Source organism: Cupressus sempervirens, chromosome 8 (assembly GCF_028749045.1).
Source record: "Cupressus sempervirens isolate cs-2001-9-10 chromosome 8, ASM2874904v1, whole genome shotgun sequence".
In the NCBI taxonomy this organism is placed as follows: Eukaryota; Viridiplantae; Streptophyta; class Pinopsida; order Cupressales; family Cupressaceae; genus Cupressus; species Cupressus sempervirens.
Genome location: NC_143125.1, coordinates 361,310,630 through 361,333,665, shown reverse-complemented (window position 1 = coordinate 361,333,665; position 23,036 = coordinate 361,310,630).

The following is a 23,036-nucleotide window of genomic DNA, read 5'->3' as shown; positions in this document are numbered from 1 at the left end:
TGATCTTTGTGTATGGATAGAGAGTATTATCAAGGGTAGCTTGGTGAAGGCCAATGCCCTATGAAGTAAATGTTGATGATGTAACTACAATTGTTATCACACTCCTAGTAGAAGATATTGATGCTAGTGTTGAGCACTTTAGCACATATGAGACTATTATTCTCGAGCTAACTACAAAATCTGACACACCTAAGGTGGGGAAGAAAAGAAAGAGAAAAGTTGTTAAGGCTAGAAAGAAGGAACAAGGAGAAGGGTTAGGACAACCCACAAAGGTTAAAGAAGGAAAATGAAAAGAGCTTGTTGTTATAGAACCTTAGGTAAAGGTTAACCTTAAGAAGGATGTACAATAAATGGTGACACGTCTAATGCCAAAGGAAAAGGTGATCATCACCAGAAAAAGGACTGCACAACCCCCTACCTAGCTATTGAAAGGAAGTCCATAAAAGAAGAGGAAACTAGTAGAAGATCAATCAAAGCCAAGGAAAAAGTTGATTGTTGCACAAGAGGAAGAGCAAGATGAAGAACGGACTGAGTCTAATGAGATAAGAAATCTTCAAGTAGTAAATATACTCCCTCTAATGACTATGGATGAGGTATGTGCAAAATGGTAGAATCAAAAAGCATAATGGGATTCACATGTATGATTCTTTGCACAATGGTGATCAAGTTAAGCTTGAAGGTGCAATGATTGACATGATGATCAAGTTCAAGTGCACACCCCTGGAATTAGGAACTAGTTTCTAGTGATTTAATACAAAAGGGTGGATGCTAAGTGGAAATGGGCATTATCTATTGAAGAGAAAATAAGGGAGACAACATTGGCACAAGTTATGTGAAATTTAGGCGAGACTCATATGTCTATAGACCTTAAAGATTTAGTTATCAACTTTATTCTGATGGATAGGGCATATAAAGTTTCAAAAAATAAAGCTCATGAAGTTGAGAGAGATAGTATTCAAGTATGAAAAGAAGCATTTGGATTTCTTACTCCATCTGTAGAAGTGAGGGAAGGCTAAGATGTACCATAGAATTTGAAGATGAATACAAATAGAAAATGGTCACATTGACCAAGGAGATTCAAAAACTTCTTAATTGGTGTGAATAGAAAGAGATGGTCACAATTGAAGATGACATTGACACCTGTCCACTTAATCCAAATATACTAAGAGAAGAGAAAATTCAAGGCTTCATGAATGATTCAAGAAAACTCTGTACTAACCCAATTTTGTTACAAATAGTTGAATATCCAAAGCTTCAAGTCAAGAAGATTGATAATATTAATGTCACATCAAGTATAGATGATACAAGTGTTGAGAAACTTGGTAAGGTATTAATTATATATACAAAATGAAATTTTATCAAATTTTGAAAAAGGAAGAATTTTTTTAGAAATATTCTTGCACTAAATCGATAGAGAATGAGGTCACACACAAAGAGCAAGAGGCTACTTAAGATCTTATTCAATTTCCAAGTGTAAAGGTTGTAGAACCAACCAATGTGACACCTATGCAATAGGTAATTTATAAGCCAGTACAACAACCAAAGTTAAGATCGAGTGAAAAGGAGAAACAATTACAGTTATCACTACCCTGTGATACACCCTCATGATCTCAGGATGTGACTCATGTAGGTGAGGAAGATGATGAGTCAGTGAGCCTTGATGAGGTAATTAAATTTCCTAAGTATCATTTGAATAATCTTACACTAGATTAGATGCAAGAATTACAAATCTTGTTGAGTCATAAGGAAAAAAAAAAGAGAAACTGAAAAGAGAGAAAAAGAGAAGACAACTACTTCATACTATGAAAGATATTTTTACAGATGCATTTGGAATCATAGATGTGTATAATAAAAATATAATTATGGATCAACTAGTGTATTTAATTGATAAAATCTAGATAGATAACATAGAGGCCAATGAGAAGTTATTACAATGGCCTGAGAAAAGAATGGAGCATAAGGTTTTATAGAAAGTCTCATAGGAACTTCTATAGAGACAAGCTGAGCTTTCTAAATCTATTACACGGTTCGAAACAATTTTGGAGATGATCACTTATTTATACTTAAAGTTGTGTGATATATATTTCTTTGCAATAGATACAACATGCTCATTAGAGCTAATGTTATCACATTAGGCAAGATCACAAGCTCAATATCATCCCCTTATAGTAAACAAATATTTAGTCAAAAGAGGTTAGCCAAGCCCATGGCTAGAGATACAAAGATAAGGCACAAGTTGACATTGATTCAACTTCAATTATTGCCACATATAGAGATAACTTAGAAGGTAATCTTTGTTGCTAGAGAAATTTTGAAGAAAGAGATAATTTTCTCACACATTACATGATTCATTGATCTAGCTAGAAAGCTAGAAATTCAATTTCAAATTTTGAAACATGTATAGGATACATACAATAAAGGTTATGCTAATATTGTGGCAAGTCATCAATGATTCTTTGATAAATATTAGCTTACCCCAACAACCCTAAGTTCCATTTGTAAAATAAAAATAAGGGCAATGATAATGAAGATGATTAGGATTGAATATGATATATGAGGATATGAAAGAATAAGACAATGTGAGTCAATATGTATATCAAAGATTAGATATCAGGTCTTATAGGATCACATTATTGTCTCACAAGTACTCATTTTAAAGAAAAATATGATTTCATAACAAAGTTTTTTTCCACTAATGTCAAAGGGGGAGATTATTGATGTATAATCCTATGTTGTCAATTAGTGTCCAAACACTTGGTCATTTACTAGGAAAGATTACAAGATCATCATTATGATTGAGTTATCTAGCAAGGGTCGAGCATACAATGCTTATATAGAGAAGGATAGTGATTGTTGAGTATTCAATAGTAACCAAGAAGATAAACAAGTCAAGAAATATAGTTATATCTAACAAATATAGTAGAGATCAAGCATGTTGACAATTTATCAAAAGTTGAGTAAATAGTTATATAGAAGCAGAGTAATAGCATGAAGATGTTTACATGAACAAGCTTCAAACACTCAAGTGTTGAGTAATTTAATTTTGATATATAAGTTTGTAATGATAAAAACTCATATGTAAACCATTTTGGCTGACTTTTTTATGATATTCAATATTTAGAGAGATAGCTAAGATGTTGATCATGTGTCATTGCAGAAGGTAATGATCCCAAGGCATGCAATTCAACTAATCAAAAAATGGGATGTAAACAATAAAAGATGATGAAGTGTAAGTCATCGATCAAGATCTACAACCTTTACAAAATGCTATTTGAGGAGGATTCTAAACCTAGAATAAAAGTGAGGTTGAAAAAGATGCATAAGAGTATCCTTATGCACACGTGAAGGAGTGAAGGAGAAGTTTGAAAGTAGAACACATAGAGAGAAATGAGAGAACTGAAGGGTTGAAAAAAGTTATCAAATTAGAAGATCAAATAAGAGATACAGTGAAGAGGAGACCCAAGATAAGCTTATAGAGAAAAGTGAGGGTTAAGTACTAAATTAGTTATTGTTAATTGAGATAGGGTAAATCTCTTAATAGAGTGGTCTCAATAGATCTATGTAAATCTACTAACAAAGTCCTTGCTTCATTGTGAGTGTAAAATCCTTTAAGAAGGTGCGACCTAATAGTTTCTTAATATTTAAATAGGGTAGACCCCTCACATGGTAGATCATATCTTATGATCAAACATTGTAATCTTGACATGATAACTTTATTGTTGCAATAGTGAACATTTGTGGGTTCCTCCCCACCCCAGTTTTACCTTCATCTTGAAGTGTTTATGGGTAAAAAAATCATTGTGTTATGTGTTAAACTATTTATGGATGTGATTTATTTCATTTATGTTTCAAAATTTTAGTTTTAATGGTAGGTCTATGAGATGAATTAGGTGTGGACTTATGTTATTGGTTTTGAAGCTAAAATTTAAAGATCGTGATTCACCCCCACACCCCCCTCTCAATATCTTGTTTCACATATACTTATTCAAACATGACATCTCTAGACCAATTGGATAAAGATAATTTTAGTTCCATGCAATGCTTGTATGGACAACACATGATGTTTTAGTGTTGAAATATTTTTTGGTATGTTATGGAAAATTCAAGTTGTACATGATAGTTCTAATGATTAAAATTTATATATCTAATCGAGTTGTATCATTATATTGTAGGGCTTCAAAAAAAGTGAAAATTTGCATGTCCAGTTTGTGGTCCAAAGATGAAATCTCATTATTCATGTTTTTTGGAAAATACATGTGTAATGAGTATATACACTTCACAGAATTTGTAAGTATCGAACTATCAAAGAATATATTTTAAATACAAAATAAGACTCAACATCAAAGCCATGAAGAATGACACCTCACCTATTGAAGTTGGACTATAATAGAATAAATCATCAAGGTAATGTCATTCAATCTGATGGTTTTTGTTTGAAATTTATATGTTTATAGTATCTTTTATTTACTAATGATGTAATTGATACTCATAAAGGTCATCAAGGTATTACTAAGCACCTTCCAAAGGGACTAAAATGTTATTCCAAATAATTTAGTAGGTTTCTCTATTACAAGGACTTGTTATTCATGCATTTGTTTGATACAATGCATATTGGAAAGAATATAACAAAAGCGTGTCAAAAGGATGGTACCTATATCTGCAAACACTACACTTCAATAAGTCAATACATCCATGCTTAGCCAAATTTGAAAAACAAACAATATGAAAAACACCATGCAAAAGTGACTTATTTCCTTCTGAATTTCCTTCTGAATTAGTAGGAGTTTGTAGCTCTTAGATTCAAAGCTATATCAATGACTAAACACTATTGAAATGAAGGATTTTAGTATGAATGGAAATCTAAGATATATTTTGTGTTTTTGCATACAAATATGTATCAAAAATAGATGAATGATAGATAAAATCTAATGGAATCTATATGATCTAAAAAATCAATAATTTGAAAAAAATCTAATGCACAATATCTCTAAAGAAATTCCATCATTGTAATCTTACTCTTCAATTGCACATACATCTTTTGAGAAATGAAGGTTAGAAGGCCTTCTTTTATAGATATTTCTAGGATGAGGAAGAGTTGAGTTCAACTTCACACACCTTATGTTAGACAAAGTCTTTGTAGGAGGTGATAGACTAGTTCACTACCCCTAATTGGAAGCGATTAGGAGTGATTGAGAGTTGACTAGGTTAGATTATCCAGTTAACTTACTAAAATGGTGGTATAATTCCCTTGACTTCCCCTTTTCATTTATGCATATCCAAGTTAACTATTCCATTTAATATTTGATTTCATTGTTATGAAATTAGAGCTCAACTCAACTCTTTCAATCAATCCTTTTTTTCATTAATTTTTAATTTTGGAGAAGCTAATTGAATTTCATTGAATATTGAACTCAACTCAACTCCTTATTTTAATCAATTTTCCCTTTTTGAGATGATAATTAGAGATAATTGAATTAAATTAAATATTTTTCTCTTTTAGTTAATTTCTCTCAATTTATTGAATATTCAATTCAAATTTTGATTTCTTTTGGAGATTTGGTGCAAGGAGGGATGAACAATTTAGGCCAAAGGCACACCCAACTGTCCAACCACCTCACTGAGTAAAAAGAATAGAAGAAAAACATAGGAAACAACACCAATGAAAGAGAAAATATATACTTTTATTGATTCGTCAAATGTTCAAAATACATGCCAAGCTGTAAGACCTTCTAGGTTATAGCCAAATACATAATATATAACCCTAAGTTCTATCTTGAGCTTCAAACTCACAACATCTTATCTGACTCCCAGTCCTCTATGTTCTACCTAAAGCTAAAACCAAATACCTCTACTTATACTTGTCAAAATGGCTTATAGAAGATTCTATAACATTACATCAAAGAACTCAAAATGGACAACACTCATCCTTAGGCAAGATCCTATCAATAAATTCACAATCTAAGTTAAATGAAAGAGTTAGTCCAACTCAGAATTGAATAGAAACAAATTTGGTCAAAGAAGGACTAGAGCATTAGCAACAAAAGGTCTACTTGGCACATGAAGGATCACATGGTCAACAGAAGAATAGCTCAATTCACTCTAATGGAACTCGGACACCAAAGAAAAAACTATGTTCATACTGAAGAGCTCAGCAAGGTCTGAAAGGAAATTAGTTTGAACTATCAAAATGAAAAAAAGGTGCAAGATTAAAGGCAACCCAAGATGCTTCTGCATCAAGATTTAATTCAATCTAATGAGTTTTAATTATTTTTGATAAATAATTAGCAAATGGGCTTAATTTATTTAAAGGTAACCAACGATTAAAGGAAACCCGAGATGATCCTACATTAGACAACCAGGGTTGAAAGAAATGATTCTCCTAAATCATGCAAGTGTCACAACTTAAGTTGCATCCAACTTGAATTGAGAAATCCATGTAGCATCTTCAACTAGTCTATTCTCACATTTCACCAAATACTAATAGTAATCTTTTATTCTTGCACTCTTACAAATTCTCTAATCCAATACCTATTCAACCTCTTTAATCTACTTCTTAGGATAATCATCTAATATAAAAACTTCATCATTTTACTCATGATACTTATGTAAATTAGAAATATTGAATATAAGAAATATATCCATGTCATTAGGTAACTCAACTTGATAAGGATTTCCACTATCAAAGTTCCTCAAGATCTTATAGGGTTTAAACTTCCTCATCTTCAACTTACTATATGTTCCAATAGGAAATCTACCTTTCTTCAAATGACACATCACCTCATCACCAACTTCAAAAATATAATGTCTTCTAGACTAAATAACATTCTCCTTATACTTTTGATTACTTTTTCCCAACCTCAACTTTACTTCCTTATACAAATAAATTAGAATATATAGTCCATTATTATAACTAAGAGGGGGGGTGAATCAATTATCCAACTAATATCGCTATTAACAATCTTAAACAATATTAATCATATGAGTAACGTAAAATGAAACTAAAACATGATATTCATACACAATAACAATAAATATGTTGACTAGGGAAACCCTTGATCAAAAGGAAAAACCCAGTGAGGATGGTACCCACAAGATGATGTACTAATATAGATATTCCTTGTTAGAGGATAGACCCTATTAGGAGTCTGTTACAACATTCATTATATATGAGTCCCTGTTAGGAGACTTTGAATTCCTATTAGGAGATACCTACCCTATTAGGAGTTGTGTCAACCTTGTTAGGAGTTATGGAAGATAGTTGGACCCACTACCCAACCAGCTTCAAGGGAAAGACCAATGAACCCAAAGTCCAAATGATCTGTAGTGCCTCTCCCATTTGACTTTTGAAAGTCATCCTAATAGATGCAACCTTGATGATCTTTTGTTGTGATGGGATCATGATTGTGACCCTGAGTGGTCTACACTGTTGAGGTGTTTGGATTTATGTTTCTTTATCAGTTGCGTTGATTATGCTTTTGACTGATCTTTGAGATTATGATGTGATTTTTGGTTACTGAGGTTTGTGCCAGTGGTTACCAGGATCAATGTGGTATCATGAGGTTGTTCAATGATTACCCTGAGATGTGTGCAGAGATTGCACTGTGTGCTTTTTACCATGCTACACTGGACTAGGTTCCTGTAGCAATGGTTAGTCATGTTTATGACTGTGTTTGCTTATGTGTTTTAAATGCCTTTTTAATGCAGAGTAATCAATCTTTACTAAATGCATTAATGATTAGAAATGGATTGTCCATGTTGATTTATTGGGTTATGTGCTGAGGCATTTACCTTGTTATATTTATGATTAGAGAGATATTTGTTACTCATGTTATGTTTACATTTGAGAGGACCCAAGGGTCAGATGTTACACTTTGATTCCAGTATCATAGATATTAGACTACTATGTTGTTCAGTTAATCATATTGCATGATGATGCCATTTTGAGATGATAGTGTGTTGTATGATGTTATCTGGTTATCTCATATTTGGACATACCTTTGATTTTGTTATGTGATGGATTTAATGATATGGTTATTTACTTCATTCTTGCATTGCTATGCCTTTTGCGAACGTGAGTGATGTAAATAGATTATTTTAATATAATTAAATAAATGGTTAAATTAGGAGATTTAATACATTTATTGCTTCGGCTATGTTATTATATGCAATTGCACTTGATCGTGTTGTTTAGTGTGCAGGATTTATATCCCTAGCAGTGGCACTTGGAGTTAGTGATTCAACCGTTCATATTTTACCAATGTCGCCTTTGTATGGTCGACGTATCCTTAATTAAATGTTTTAATTTAAACCTTTTGGTGATTATTAAATCCGAACTCATTTGCATTATGTGATTAGACCAGTAAGCGTGTCTGTGCATTTAGAGGTTCGCATTGTTGCGAAAGTTGTTCAGGAGATTTATGTGTTTTTGGGTTTTCGAGCTTTTTAATTGATTTATTTTAATTTCTGGCAGCTTTGCCATAGATGAATTCCTATTTATAGGAATAGCCTATTTTCGTTTGGGTCAATTCGGGGTTTAATTGGATTGGCTGGTTAAATGCCCTAATCGATTATTCACCCAAAAAGTGAATAAGTATCCAAAGAGGAATTTAATTCCTCACTTCTCACTTTCAAATTGGAAAGTTGGAGAGTAAAACCCAAAATCCTCTTCATGAGGATTTATTGTTTTGTTCGTTGTGGGAGCTACGGGCATGGGATCGTCACGAGGTTGGGCTCATTGGATCCAGCTTGGGGAAACCTTGGATTGCCGTGATTTCCAGCTACTTCTGCGAGATATTTATTTTATGGTTCAGATTCTCGTTTTGCCCTTTTGGCTGTGAGGTAGGGCTTTCCTGTTTTATTGTTTCTGCTTCTATTTTTGGTAGCCATTTGTTTGGAGGCTGAGAACTAGTGTTCCCCTCTGTTTTTGTATGTTAGTTCTACCTGGTTGTGCGGGTATGAACATTTCCCTATTTTTTGGGATGAGAGTTTGGGATTTTTCACTGTTATGCTGGCCGTTTTTGCATACAATGTCCAATTCCATTTATTTTTGGATTTATGGGGTTTCTGAACCCAAAGGCCAAATGGGTTTTAATTTTGAAGTTTTTTCAAAATTTAGAATTTTTACCTCGTTTTGCATGCCACCCTGTTTTCTCAGATTTTCTTGGCACATTTTGGTTCGTGGACCTGGATGATCCATTTGGATATCAGTCAGACCACTATTGCACTTTTATGTTGCATTGGGATGCGTGTTGCATCCGTACTCCCAACGTGATTGGTTGAGTGATTTTATACCTGTTATAGTTTCGTTTAGACCTTTGCTTTTGTTTCGTGAACTCTAGGATTCATGTAGAATCCATACTCTCGGATTGAGGCCGATTGAGTGAGTTCATGATGTTTGGTCTTGTTACATCATTAGGATTCGTGTAGAATCCATACTCTCGGATTGAGGCCGGTTGATTGATTTCATGATGTATGATTTTATTGGCTTTGGGATTCGTGTAGAATCCATCCTTCTCGTGTTGCTTTTAGTTGGGTGTTTTCTTTGCATTGTGTTCTCATTCCTATCCTTGTGTTATGATCTTCGTGATGGTGGTGCGCCACACACGAGTACGTGCGCGTACATTTGTTGGGTGACTTGCGAGGCCCGATCTTCTATGAATTTGCCAGAAGTTATGATCATTGGGGTTGGGATGGGAGTATGATGGGAGTATGCATGCTCCAAAGAAACCTGTTAGAAAACTTGCAGCATAACAATATTCAAAATGAGGATTGGATTGGGGGGGAAAGCTCTCTCCCTTTTAAAGTCGTACAGATGGTAGAGATCAAAATGAAGATGGTGGATGATCAACGGTGGAATTTGAAAAGAGGAGTGATTAATGTGCACACACAAGTCAACCAATAGAATATAAGTTGACTTGTCATATAAGACAAAAGTCACAAAGCCTTTTTTTTTAATTGCAAAATAGAAAAAGGACTTTATGTGTGCACTTCAAGTGGGTTATAAGAATGGGGTCTTTTATTTAATTAAAAGGGGACATGTTCTTTTAATCAAATAATGAATTTAGGATAGCATAGTCAAACTATAGGTTATAATCAAATAAATTGATTATTAGCAATTTGGTCTAGATAAATGATTAAATTAAATTAGCCAAAATGTTGAGAAGGGGGCTAATAGTCTAGATGACCATTTTTAGGTGATTACATTTGCCCCTCTTTGACTAATGCGTGAACGATCTGGGAACACATTATGTCAAAAAGAATAGAAAGCCAAGTAGGCAGTGATTGATATAGATATCTGATTCCAAAGAATGAAATGCAGAAATAGATAGCATGTCCTAAATGCATAGCCTGATAGTGGTAGTACTAAACATTAGGAAGATGATGTTAGGATCCGAAAAGAATTCTAACATCTAGCAAAGCGAATAGATCGAGAGCAAGTGATTAGGTCAAACAAATGCTCCTAAGAAATAGATAGCTATAACAATCAGCAATAGAGTATTTTTGTCCCCTCGGGATCGAAATTGAAATGAGGTAAGAGGATGCAAAAACTGGCTAGACACAAGAAAATTAGAATATAGCAATGTCCAAGATGACAAACAGATGATTAGAACCCAAGAATGACTATAAGAAATTGATAAAATGCCCCAGTTTGACTAGAGTTGACCTTGAAGGATATAGCATAAAAATTAGATCAAAATAGGTAGAAAGGTGATTTTAGACATGAAACGGTGAATTGAAGTAGATATGAAGCATAGAAATGATGAAGACATGAAGAAATGAAGATGCCCCAACGGTGATTCAAAGATTAGACCTCAAACGGTCAGCTAACTGCTTAGAAGAAGGTAAAATTTTAAAAGATAATTTTGACCATCAAGATGAACTCGAATTTGGATTTCGATCCCAAAAATGAATCTAGGACATCAAAATTATTTAAGAGGTCAAAAATTTATATAATGTGATGACAAGATAAAAAAGAGATGAAGCGAAAGATTAAGAAGGTGAAAAGACATGAACAAGAAGAAAGTAAAGAAATATATGAAAGGAGTTAGCTGATATGTCCAAAAAAAGATGAAGAGAGAGCTCTCCCCATATGCAAGAATGCAAGACTAATCTAGAAAATGAACCTAAAATGCAAGCTAATATGCAAAGTGGTTTACTAGCAAGAAGTGCATAACATTTAGACTCTTAATTTCATCATTGAGAATTTATTTAGGGACATCATGAGATCATACAACCATCACTAGTATAACTATGAGGATATGAATATGATCAATATTAGATAGGTATGTGGAAATCCAATCTAAGCATCAGAGACATGTAAGTCAAGATAACTACACGATTAGATTCCCTAAGTTTAATTTAGCAAGATTACACCTATATCAAGGCATAAGCGCTAGGATAAACCCTGAGTGCGGTCTTGCGAAACAGTCAAGGATGATACATTTATAAGTCAAAGTGTTGAATAGGACAAGCACGAATGCTTACAAAACTATAGACAAACAAAGTATACCCACAAGAAAAAATCAAGAAGACATGCCCCATGCCCCCAGTCTTCTAGTCAATGACATCCTTGAAAGACTATTAGGGAGGGAACACATGGAAAAGAAATCATCATAGACAACACACAAAGTAGATAAAGATCAACATAGCTCAGTCATTTAAGTGTTAAAGTGCGTGTGTGTAAGTCACTTGGCCATTTCCTCAAGACTTGATTTTGATAGTGAGAAATATCACGACATCGGAGACCGTAGGTAAACTATCTGAAAAGTGTTGAAAAACACTTGATGTCAAGGTGGGGGAAGTGTTGAGAAACACTATTTTGTGAGTTGTCAAAGAAACCCTAATGCACAAGAATACCTCAATAGGCTAAGTAGCTATGCCCCCGAGATGAGGACAAGAAACAATTCCAAGCTAGGAAATGTGTAGCGAAGTGGATGATTGAGACTGATAGACATAGGTGCGAGGGTTTCAAGTAGTGCCTGTTTCCAGGTTTTCACCACTTGATAGATTTTTTTCAGGACTTTTTTCAATTTTTTTGTATTTTTGTATTTTTTTGATTTTTTTGGTGATACATCAAAGTGCCTATTGCTAGGTTTTCACTAAGATGATCATTTTTTCAGGACATTTTCTAATTTTTAGGATTTTTTTCAGCATCATATATGATTTTTTGGAGTTTTTAGAAGGTTTTAGAAATTACTAGTTCTCAAGCAAGATCACATTATTTTTTCCCAATGTCTAGCAAGGTGTAGGACATGATGGAGCAGAAAGTTGGTGGATAGAAAAAGATAGATAAGAAAGGATTATGAAGCAAGTGAAAGTGATCCTCAAGGATGCACTCCTCAAGAGTACCCAAGCTAGGGAAAGATAGCCATATAAAGTAGGTTTTGGATAAGAAATGGAAGTAATGAGAAAGATAGCATGTAAGATAAGTGGTGAAGCCAACAAGTGTGATACCATATAAGATAAGCAATGGAAGCTAATGAGTAAGATATCATGAAAGCATGTAGTCCAAAAGAGTAGCCATGTTAAGAGACCTATGAGAACCATGTTTCATTTATTATGATCAAGACCAAGGGGTCAACTAGATAGTATAGCAATGGGATAGAGCAATAAGAATAAAGCTCAAGATAGAGGCTATGAGTGAATGGGAGAGCACAATAGAAAATTTGGTGGATAAGATAGCCAATATGCAAAGAGAGCTCAACATTGTCAAGATCAAAGAGAGAAGAAGGGATAGATGGATGATGGAAGAATTACACATGATGCCTGTTTGCCAGGTTTTCATCATGGTACTTATCCAAGGTGCCACAAGAAGTAGTTTTCACCATAGGATAAATTTATTTCTCTTTACTTTTGCTACCAAGGTGCCACAAGAAGTGGTTTTCACCAAGGCACATTTTCATTTTTTTCAGTTTTTCTATTTTTTCTTTTTCTATTTTTTTTCTGAATTTTTAGAAAGAGCTCAAGCTTTTTAAATTTAGATAGTGCTCCTATAGAAAAGATAAGTCATGATAAGCCAACACCATAGAAAGGTATGCTCAAAGATGTTGATAGCGTGATGAAAGAGAAATGGTAGTAGGAAGAGTATATGGAGGATAATAGTTCATGTATAGAAAGTTAGTGTAAGCTTTAGAGGATTTCATGAGGGTAGTTGAAATATTGGACAAGATCAACATTGACACACACCTTGAAGGGTATTGGAACAATGGAGGAATCATGGATGAAATAGCTTGAGATTTAGATGTATGAGGTGGTAGAAAAGATTTGGAAAAAAGTGGAGTGAAAGGCTTTGGAATATTTTTAGAAAGATTTTTGGAAGGAGATGGAATGGAAGCCTTTGGAAGCTTGAATGTCAACTTTGAAATATTTTTAGTATTCAAGTCTTTTAAAAGAGACTTGGGAATCCACATAGCTTTAGATTTTCCTTGTTCTTTGGGTGCTTGAGAGTGCATTTCTTCAATGATGGATTTAGGACCCACATTTTCTTTGATTTAGCTCTCTTAATAGTTGACCTTTGTGGTCTCTTTTGTGAATTCTCCTTCTTAGCATTCACATGTTGATTAGATGGGACATAGTGATGTTTATTTTTCAATGGATTGTTATGTTTATTCTCACTTCCAAAGGACTTGGGATTTGTGGATGAATAAGGCTGATATGACTAGTTTAGATGGATAGATGGGTGAAAATTCATCAAGGATGAGTGTCTTTGTTGATCTTGAGGTATGATGGGAGAGCTAGGGAATGAGCTAGGAGTGAATGTAGGAGATGGAGGAACATAAGGCCCCAAAATGGATGGAAGGTTTGAATTCTTTAGCTTAGATGGATAAGGACCAAGGATAGATTTAGAAGATGCAAAGGGATAGTGAGAAGGGATATCAACATCTTTAGAATGAGCAACATGGTCAAAGCCATCAATAGACTCATAAGTACCCTTGATAGGAACAACATTTTTAATAGAAGCACTTGAAGCTTGAGCACAATTTTGAAGTGGATGTGGAGAAGTAGAACATGAGGGGACACTTTGATCTTGACAAGTAGCTTTGGATAGCATAGGAAGAGAACTTTTCTCATAATTTTCAGTAAGCTCAAGGGAGATAGTGGAAGTGATATCTTCAGCATACTTAGGAGGTGGACAAGATATAGGACATGGAATGGAAAAATCTTGAAAGAGATGAACGGGTGGTTGATCTTGATCTTTCTTGACATTTATAGCTTTTTCTTTTTGAGAGTCCTCTTGACATGGAGCCACTTCCAAGGACAAGGGAGAATGAAGATTGAATGGAGTAGTGCTTGGATTAGGCATAGTAGTGCATGAAGGTTGAGGATATTTAGGATTAGTAGCATGGAAAAGGTTTGTAGCCAAGTGAAGGTTAGCTTGAGTTTCTTTTAGAGGTAGCGCTTGAGGATACACGTAGTCTATGTGGAAAGTATTAGGTTCTTTATTTGATGGAGGCATTTTGGAAATATTTGAAGTGTTGGGAGATGCACGAGTGTTGGAAGAAGTGGAAGATGTAATAGAGCTGCTACTAGACATAGGTTCATTAATGTAATCTTGCTCATGAAAAGTATCCTCATCGCATGAATCATTAGAGGTATCAATAATTCCATTATCAATAAGATCTTGGATTTTATGTTTTAGCTCAATGCAATCTGAAGTAGCATGGTCATTAGATCGATGATAGGCACAATAGGTATCCAAGAATGGATTTCCATAGGAGCTAGACTTAGGTAACATGATGATCTTATTGCCAAGAAGTTTTTGCAAAGTGTCATCATAAGAATCGTCCAAGGGAGCAAAAGTTCTATTAGAAGTATGTCTAGAGTCTTTTTTTTGTTTCTCAAGTGAATGGTATGCATCCATGTCTTCACCATTAGCTTGGTCAAAGATAGGTCCATCATGAAATTTTAGCATAGGCTCAAAGGAGGTATCACTTGCTTGTTCTCTAAAGAGGTCTTTAGATCTAGAAGATGAAGACATTTGATGTCTTGAAGTAGAGCATGTAGACCTAGAAGAAGAGGATGACCTCAAAGAAGGTGACTCACATGCATTTAAAGACCTTAAGGAAGATTCATGTAGTGATGCAATCTTCTCCTCTAACCTTTTCTCAAGTTTAAACTTCATTTTTGTCATGCGCTTAGAGAGATGAAGGTAAGAAAGATCATTTGTCTCTTCTAGTTCTTTGTATTGCACATATAGATCTTGAAACTCTTTAGTGACATGGAGGATATCATGATCATCTAGATTCAATTGAGGTTTGGTAGCACAAGATTTGAATTCCATAGTGATAGATAGATAATCAAGCATGAAAGAGCCTAGAAGATAACTTTATGTTGAAACTATAGGAGGTAGAGTATTCACTTGCCAAGATAGTAGATAGAGATTAAAGTGACTTGTCAAACAATACATCCAAGAAACTTACGACATGAATGACTCAAGTCAATAGATAGGCAAGATGCCCAAATAGCCAAATAAATAGAGAAAGCAAGGTGACAAGTGAACAACTTTCCCAACCCAAGAGTGTAGTCAAGAAATCAAGGTAACCATTTTAGCAAAAGGATAACTAGCAAGCATGCATGGACCATGAAGATAGAAAGACCAAGAGCACCAAGACCAAAGAGTCGCTTTAAGCATGTTCAAGAACTAGAGACATAGAAAATAAAAATCAAATGATGAGACTCCCCTTAGCAAGCAACACAAGAAAATGTTTGCATTTGATGTTTTGACTTGGTTGACAAAGTTTGACAATAGTTGATAGCATAGCAAGTTTGATGTTCAAAAATAATTTCTTTCCAAGCAAGACAATGACACATGAAGTAGTCTTCAAACAATCAAGCAAGGGACAAAGCAACCTTGCATGATACAAGCATATGTGAGGTCTTAAAAGAAATCCCTAGAATTATCATCATATGTATGTTCAAAACATTTTCACAGGTTTAGCACATTCTAGAACACATCAAGCAATATCTACTTAGAAGTCATGGTTCATTACTCAACAACTTGGCCCATGCTTGATGCTCCTTCACCTCACACCAAGTGGTTGCCCACAAGAGATGTTGGCTTTGTCATGGAAATTCCATAAGCATAACCAAGGGAACACATATGGTGAGTGTCAATCTTGGGGTGATCCGGGTAGTCCACTAGGATCAATCCTTGCACCAAGAAGTTGAGTGGCTAAAAAGGGTAGTTACTAACTTAGTGTGTTTAGATAGGGCTTCTGTTCATAGTGTTCCTCTTGCTCCCAATTACGGGACACCTCACCTTGCAATGAGTAACCGATCTCGCGATCACAAGAGTACCTTAAGCATTCTTGCCTAGTGATCTCCCTATGGTTGAAATCCCATAAGTGATCACACTAGTCGAAGATAAAAACTATGTCTACCAAGGTTTTGTGTCTTTGATAGCCTTGAGTTTATAGTGGGTTGGAAGAGCCAGGTAATCGGCTTGTCCCCACTTGGGTCGTCCCTCTCAGGTTGTTCGAGAGCAGGCCCTCTAAAGTATTCTAACTATACAAAGAGTGGATCAACTTTCAGAAGTCAAGATTTCTGATTCACCATAAGGGTGAAGAGCATACTCTCCTATTCTAATCATTTTCTCCAAAACACACCAGGAAGATTTAGTTACCCCTTGCTTTTGAAACCAAATGGAAAGTCAAGATTTCTGATTCACCACAAGGGTGAAGAGCATACTCTCCTATTACCAAAAGACTTCAATCACAAGTTTTATGTGCCTATGAAAAATGAACAATTAGTCAATGCCGCACATGAAAACCAAAAATCAAGAAAGTTTGAGTTTCTATGCTTTGGGCAGCCCTGCAAACAATGTTAGTAGCCCTTACGCATTTGAACCTTTGACATGCATTCTTTTTATGCAATGTTTCAATTTTTTTCACAAGGATGGCAAATTGAAATCACAGCTTGTTAGCACCAAAATTTAGTGTGAAATAACATAAAAATCTACAATAAAAAGTGGTTAGTTGCTCCAAAAAGACAATTTATCTTCCAACCAAGTATATGCAAAGAAAGTGCAAGTTAATCACAAATGCTCTCATTTTTACTCTTTGGTTTTGACTTAGTCAACAAGATTGGACTTTTTTGCTATGATTTCGTATCCAAAAATAAAAATGAAAAGAAGAGACCCCTATTAAAAATCAGAGAGCTTTCCAAAAATGCAAGAAATTTAAAAAAATCTCTTCATTTGCGCTCTAGAGATTGATTTTGTCAAAATAGGCCAAATTTCTCAAATCGAGTTTTTGATCCTTAATACGACCTCAAAATTCAAAACACAAAGAAAGAACCCCTATTAGAATTGAAAAGTATTTCTGGAAATGTAAGTTTTTCTAAAAAATACGCTAATGTGTGACCAAAAATGACTTTTTATGAAAATAATAACTTTCGCAAATCATGTCAAAATGCTCTGAAAATCGGACTGAAACGTTTTGGATACATACCAAACCTAAAAAAAAAATTTCAGAATCAAAATCCAAGCAGTTTAAAAGATACGATCAAATCTTTAAACCAACTAGATTTTTGGCCTTCAAACCAATCTACTTATGGGTTGGCCTTAAAATCAAAGTGATAATCCTACAAAAGCACTTAATTAGATCCAATATGCTGCTGTAAAAAATTAGAGATAAAAAATAAAAGCAAATGGAGCTGAAAATTTGATTCAAGCCCCACGGTGGGTGCCAAAAATGTACACTCGAAAGTGCCCCACTCTAAACCCTTCTATCCAAATGATTCCATGAGTTTGGAATGCTTGGATTCCGGCTTAGAGCTCCCTATCCACAGAGTGCAAGAGAGTGTATTTCAAGTTTAAGGGCTCTCAGATGAGCCTTAGAGATACTCTTCTTTCTAGTAAACCATGCAATGGGAGGTTCCAAAGACAAGATGCAAGAATGCAAATGTCCCAAGGAGTTCCTCAAAAATGCAATGCAAATGAAGATTAAGCTAGAATGAGATGCAAAGTGGAGCTATGATAAAACATGTATGAGAGTGTTACAATACCATTATTAAGCTATGTGAGATTAAGCTACATGTAAAAATGAAAGCTAAGCTAAGTTAGAATGCCATGATGCCATGGATGAGAGAATGTAGACAAGAAATAAAAGTTCTCCACAAAGCTCCAAAGAAACCTGTTAGAAAACCTACAGCATAACAATATTCAAAATGAGGATTGGATTGAGGGGGAAAGCTCTCTCCCTTTTAAAGTCGTACAGATGGTAGAGATCAAAATGAAGATGGTGGATGATCAACGGTGGAATTTGAAAAGAGGAGTGATCCATGTGCACACACAAGTCAACCAATAGAATATAAGTTGACTTGTCATATAAGACAAAAGTCACAAAGCCTTTTCTTTTAATTGCAAAATAGAAAAAGGACTTTATGTGTGCATTTTAAGTGGGTTAGAAGAATGGAGTCTTTTATTTAATTAAAAGGGGACATGTTCTTTTAATCAAATAATGAATTTAGGATAGCATAGTCAAACTATAGGTTATAATCAAATAAATTGATTATTAGCAATTTGGTCTAGATAAATGATTAAATTAAATTAGCCAAAATGTTGAGAAGGGGGCTAATAGTCTAGATGACCATTTTTAGGTGATTACAATAATTAAATAAAATGTGTGATTATTAATAAAACTTAAGATAAATAAAATGTGTGATTATTAATAAAACTTAAGATAAATAAAATGTGTGAGCACCCATTTAAGTTTGAGGACACACGATCCGAGCTTGGGCTTTTTGATGCCAAGCGACTCCCCAGGATGTCAGCCCCTACATAGTAGCCTATTAAGTGTTTGACCAGGACCTTTACTCCTTGCATTGTCTTAGGTTCTTGGTTCAGCCATCATACTATCTGGCGTGAGTGTTAGCCTTGGATGTTGTGCTTTTGTGTGTTTGTGGTTGGATCATTATCTCCATCAACACAGTGGGTGTGGACCTACGGGTGCCACATGGTTGGGAGGCGGAGCTACCTTCACCACTGCTAGGGACTGGTGTACAGAGGTGGTCTCTTATCCTAGTGCGACCGTTGCTAGATGTTTTCACTTGGTACTTCGGGTTTCGAAGTATTCTTTTTTGTTATTTATGATTTCATTGGGATGCTTGTATATCATGTTTAGATGATGTTAGTTTACTTGACGCATTCATTTATCATGATGTTTAGCATATGATTAGATGATGTTATTTGATTTAGTAGTATATCTATTGCTTACTGCTATTTAGCATGTGATAGGTGATGTTATCTACTGTAGGATTATCTTATGCGTTATCACTAGCATGTTAGATTTCCTTGTGCTTATATTGTTGCATGTTTTATTAGTGACGTCCGACAGTACTGACGATTTGGTTGGTGGCTTGGGATGTTACGTGCGGGGGATGGCTAGGACCCACGATGGTCTTATGATGCTATTGACGGTTGGGAGGAACCGCGTACTTTGATTGGTTGTTTTGTTCCTGAGATGTATTTATGTATATTGCGATGTTGCTTTTGTTCTCTGCGATGTTTATATTCAGTGTGTTCTTTGCTACTGTAGTTTAGATGGATAGATGTTCTCCTTTTTGTGTTGTTCTTGCGCTTGAGTGTTCATTCCTCGAGCCTTTGTGGATCCGGTAGTCCCCGGTGTGGAGGTTCTTTTGTCAGTTTTTACCCATTTTTGAGTTTTGGAAGTGTTTTTAATTTCTATGGGCAACATTTGTTCAGCATTGTGCGACACTGATAAAGTATCGCACACCCATAGAAAGCATGTCGTACGATACTATAAAGTGTCGCACGCATTACTGGAGAAATGTCATACGACACTGGAAGAGTGTCACACGACTTTATGAGAAATGTCATGCGATACTTTTCTAGTACTGCACACCTTCTTGAGAAGTGTCGCACGCAGTAAGGGAGAAGTATCGCCCTCCCTTAGTAAAAAGTGTCGCACGATTTTTTGTAAAAACCTGCGCAGGCGGACAACAGGCACTTTTCTTTGTGATCTGATCTTTTTGAGAGTGGTTTTGGATACCCTTTTGGGCGTTCTTAGATCCTATGTTGTTGCATTTTGAATTCAAGAGGTTTGTTTTGAAATTCAATTTTTGGGTTTCTGTTGTAGTCCTTCGGGGTTTAAAATATATCGTTTAAGTATAAGTTGACAACTTATACTTAAGATATATTTTAATATATGTGACAAATCGTTTGAGATAGGTTTTAGACCTCTCAGAGATAAGTTATGGATTCTAGGAAATTTTAGGGTAATGGGTTTTAATTTTGAAGTTTTTCCAAAATTTGGAATTTTTACCTCATTTTCCGTGCTGCCTTGTTTTCTCAAATTTTCTTGGCACATTGTGGTTCGTGGACCTGGATGATCTGTTTGGATATCAATCAGACCACTATTGCACTTTTATGTTGCATTGGGATGCGTGTTGCATCCGTACTCCCGACGTGATTGGTTAAGTGATTTTATACCTGTTATAGTTTCGTTTAGACCTTTGCTTTTGTTTCGTGAACTCTAGGATTCGTGTAGAATCCATACTCTTAGATTGAGGCCGGTTGAGTGAGTTCATGATGTTTGGTCTTGTTACATCATTGGGATTCGTGTAGAATCCATACTCTCGGATTGAGGCTAGTTGAGTGATTTCATGATGTATGATTTTATTGGCTTTGGGATTCATGTAGAATATGTCCTTCCCGTGTTGCTTTCAGTTGGGTGTTTTCTTTGCATTGTGTTCTCATTCCTGTCCTTGTGTTATGATCTTCATGATGGTGGTGCGCCACACACGAGTACGTGCACGTACATTTGTTGGGTGACATGCGAGGCCCGATCTTCTATGAATTTGCCAGAAGTTATGATCATTGGGGTTAGGATGGGAGTATGCATGCCCACGGGCAGTTGTTGTAGGATGAGCATGGGTAGGGTAGGGTAGCATCTGGAGGGGGCTTCTATCTCACAACCCAACGATCATGGCGTCATGGGTTGGTAGAGGAAGCTTTATATAAGTGATAATTAAATAAAATGTGTGATTGTTAATAAAACTTAAGATAAGTAAAATGTGTGACCACCCGATTAAGTTCGAGGGCACAATGTGTGAGCACCCGTTTAAGTTTGAGGACACACAATCCGAGCTTGGGCTTTTTGATGCCAAGCGACTCTCCAGGATGTCAGCCCCTACATAGTAGCCTATTGAGTTTTTGACCAGGACCTTTACTCCTTGCATTGTCTTAGGTTCTCGGTTCAGCCATCATACTGTCTAGCGTGAGTGTTAGCCTTGGATGTTGTGCTTTTGTGTGTTTGTGGTTGGATCATTATCTCCATCAGCACGGCAGGTGTGGACCTACGGGTGCCACGTGGTTGGGAGGCGTAGCTTCCTTCACCACTGCTAGTGACTGGTGTACAAAGGCGGTCTGTTATCCTAGTGGGACCGTTGCTGGATGTTTTCACTTGGTACTTCAGGTTCCAGAGTATGCTTTTTTGTTATTTATGCTTTCATTGGGATGCTTGTATATCATGTTTAGATGATGTTAGTTTACTTGACGCATTCCCTTATCATGATGTTTAGCATATGATTAGATGATGTTATTTGATTTAGTAGTATATTTGTTGCTTACTGCTATTTAGCATGTGATAGGTGATGTTATCTATTGTAGGATTATCTTATGCGTTATCACTAGCATGTTAGATTTCCTTGTGCTTATATTGTTGCATGTTTTAGTAGTGACGTCCCTATTATGACAGCACCGACGATTTGGTCGGTGGCTTGGGATGTTACGTGCGGGGGATGGCTAGGACCCACGATGGTCTTATGATGCTATTGACGGTTGGGAGGAACCGCATACTTAGTTTGGTTGTTTTTTTCCTGAGATGTATTTATGTACATTGCGATGTTACTTTTGTTCTCTGCGATGTTTATATTCAGTGTGTTCTTTGCTACTATAGTTTAGATGGATAGATGTTCTCCTTTTTGTGTTGTTCTTGCGTTCGAGTGTTCATTCCTCGAGCCTTTATGGATCCGGTACTCCCCGGTGTGGAGGTTCTTTTTTCAGTTTTTCCCCATTTTTGAGTTCTGGAAGTGTTTTTACTTTCTATGGGCGACATTTGTTCAGCATTGTGCGGCACTGATAAAGTATCACACGCCCATAGAAAGAATGTCGTACGATACTATAAAGTGTCACACACATTACTAGAGAAATGTCGTATGACACTGGAAGAGTGTCGCATGGCTTTATGAGAAATGTTGCACGATACTTTTCTAGTATCGCACACCTTCTTGAGAAGTGTCGCATGTAGTAAGGGAGAAGTGTCGCCCTCCCTTAGTAAAAAGTGTCGCACGATTTTTTGTAAAAACCTACGCAGGCGTACAGCAGGAACTTTTCTTTGTGATCTGATCTTTTTTAGAGATTTTTTGGATACCCTTTTGGGCTTTCTTCAAGCCTATGTTGTTGCATTTTGAATTCAGGAGGTTTCTTTTGAGGTTCAATTTTTGGGTTTCTGTTGTAGTCCTTCGGGGTTTAAAATATATCGTTTAAATATAAGTTCACAACTTATACTTAAGATATATTTTAATATATGCGACAAATCATTTGAGATAGGTTTTAGACCTCTCAGAGATAATTTATGGATTCTAGGAAATTTCAGGGCTTCAAAAATCCAGACTTAGCCAATTTTCAGGGCTTCAGGATTTCAGGCTTAGCCAAATTTTGAGATTTTGCATATTACCCTTGCTTGGTTTTTTCTTGATGAGTGGTCATTTCTTGTGCCCTCATCTTGTTGTGGTGGTTTTTGGCTTGTGTTTGGGTGTGTCAGTTGGGTAGTGGCATTCGGAGATTCGTCGATTGTCGGGATTGTGTTGAAGTCTTCCGTTGCAATCGTTGTGATCCCTGTATGATGTTGCCATGTGCATTCATACTTGTAAAAAAAAAAATTCTTTTCTTGTATTTCACCCTTGTTTCCAAGGATCTCCGGACGAGGCATTACATGATCTGTTTAATATTCCTTGTAGAATAATCAAACTAAAATTGTGCTTCCTTCCTTTTTCTCTATCCTATCAACTAGACT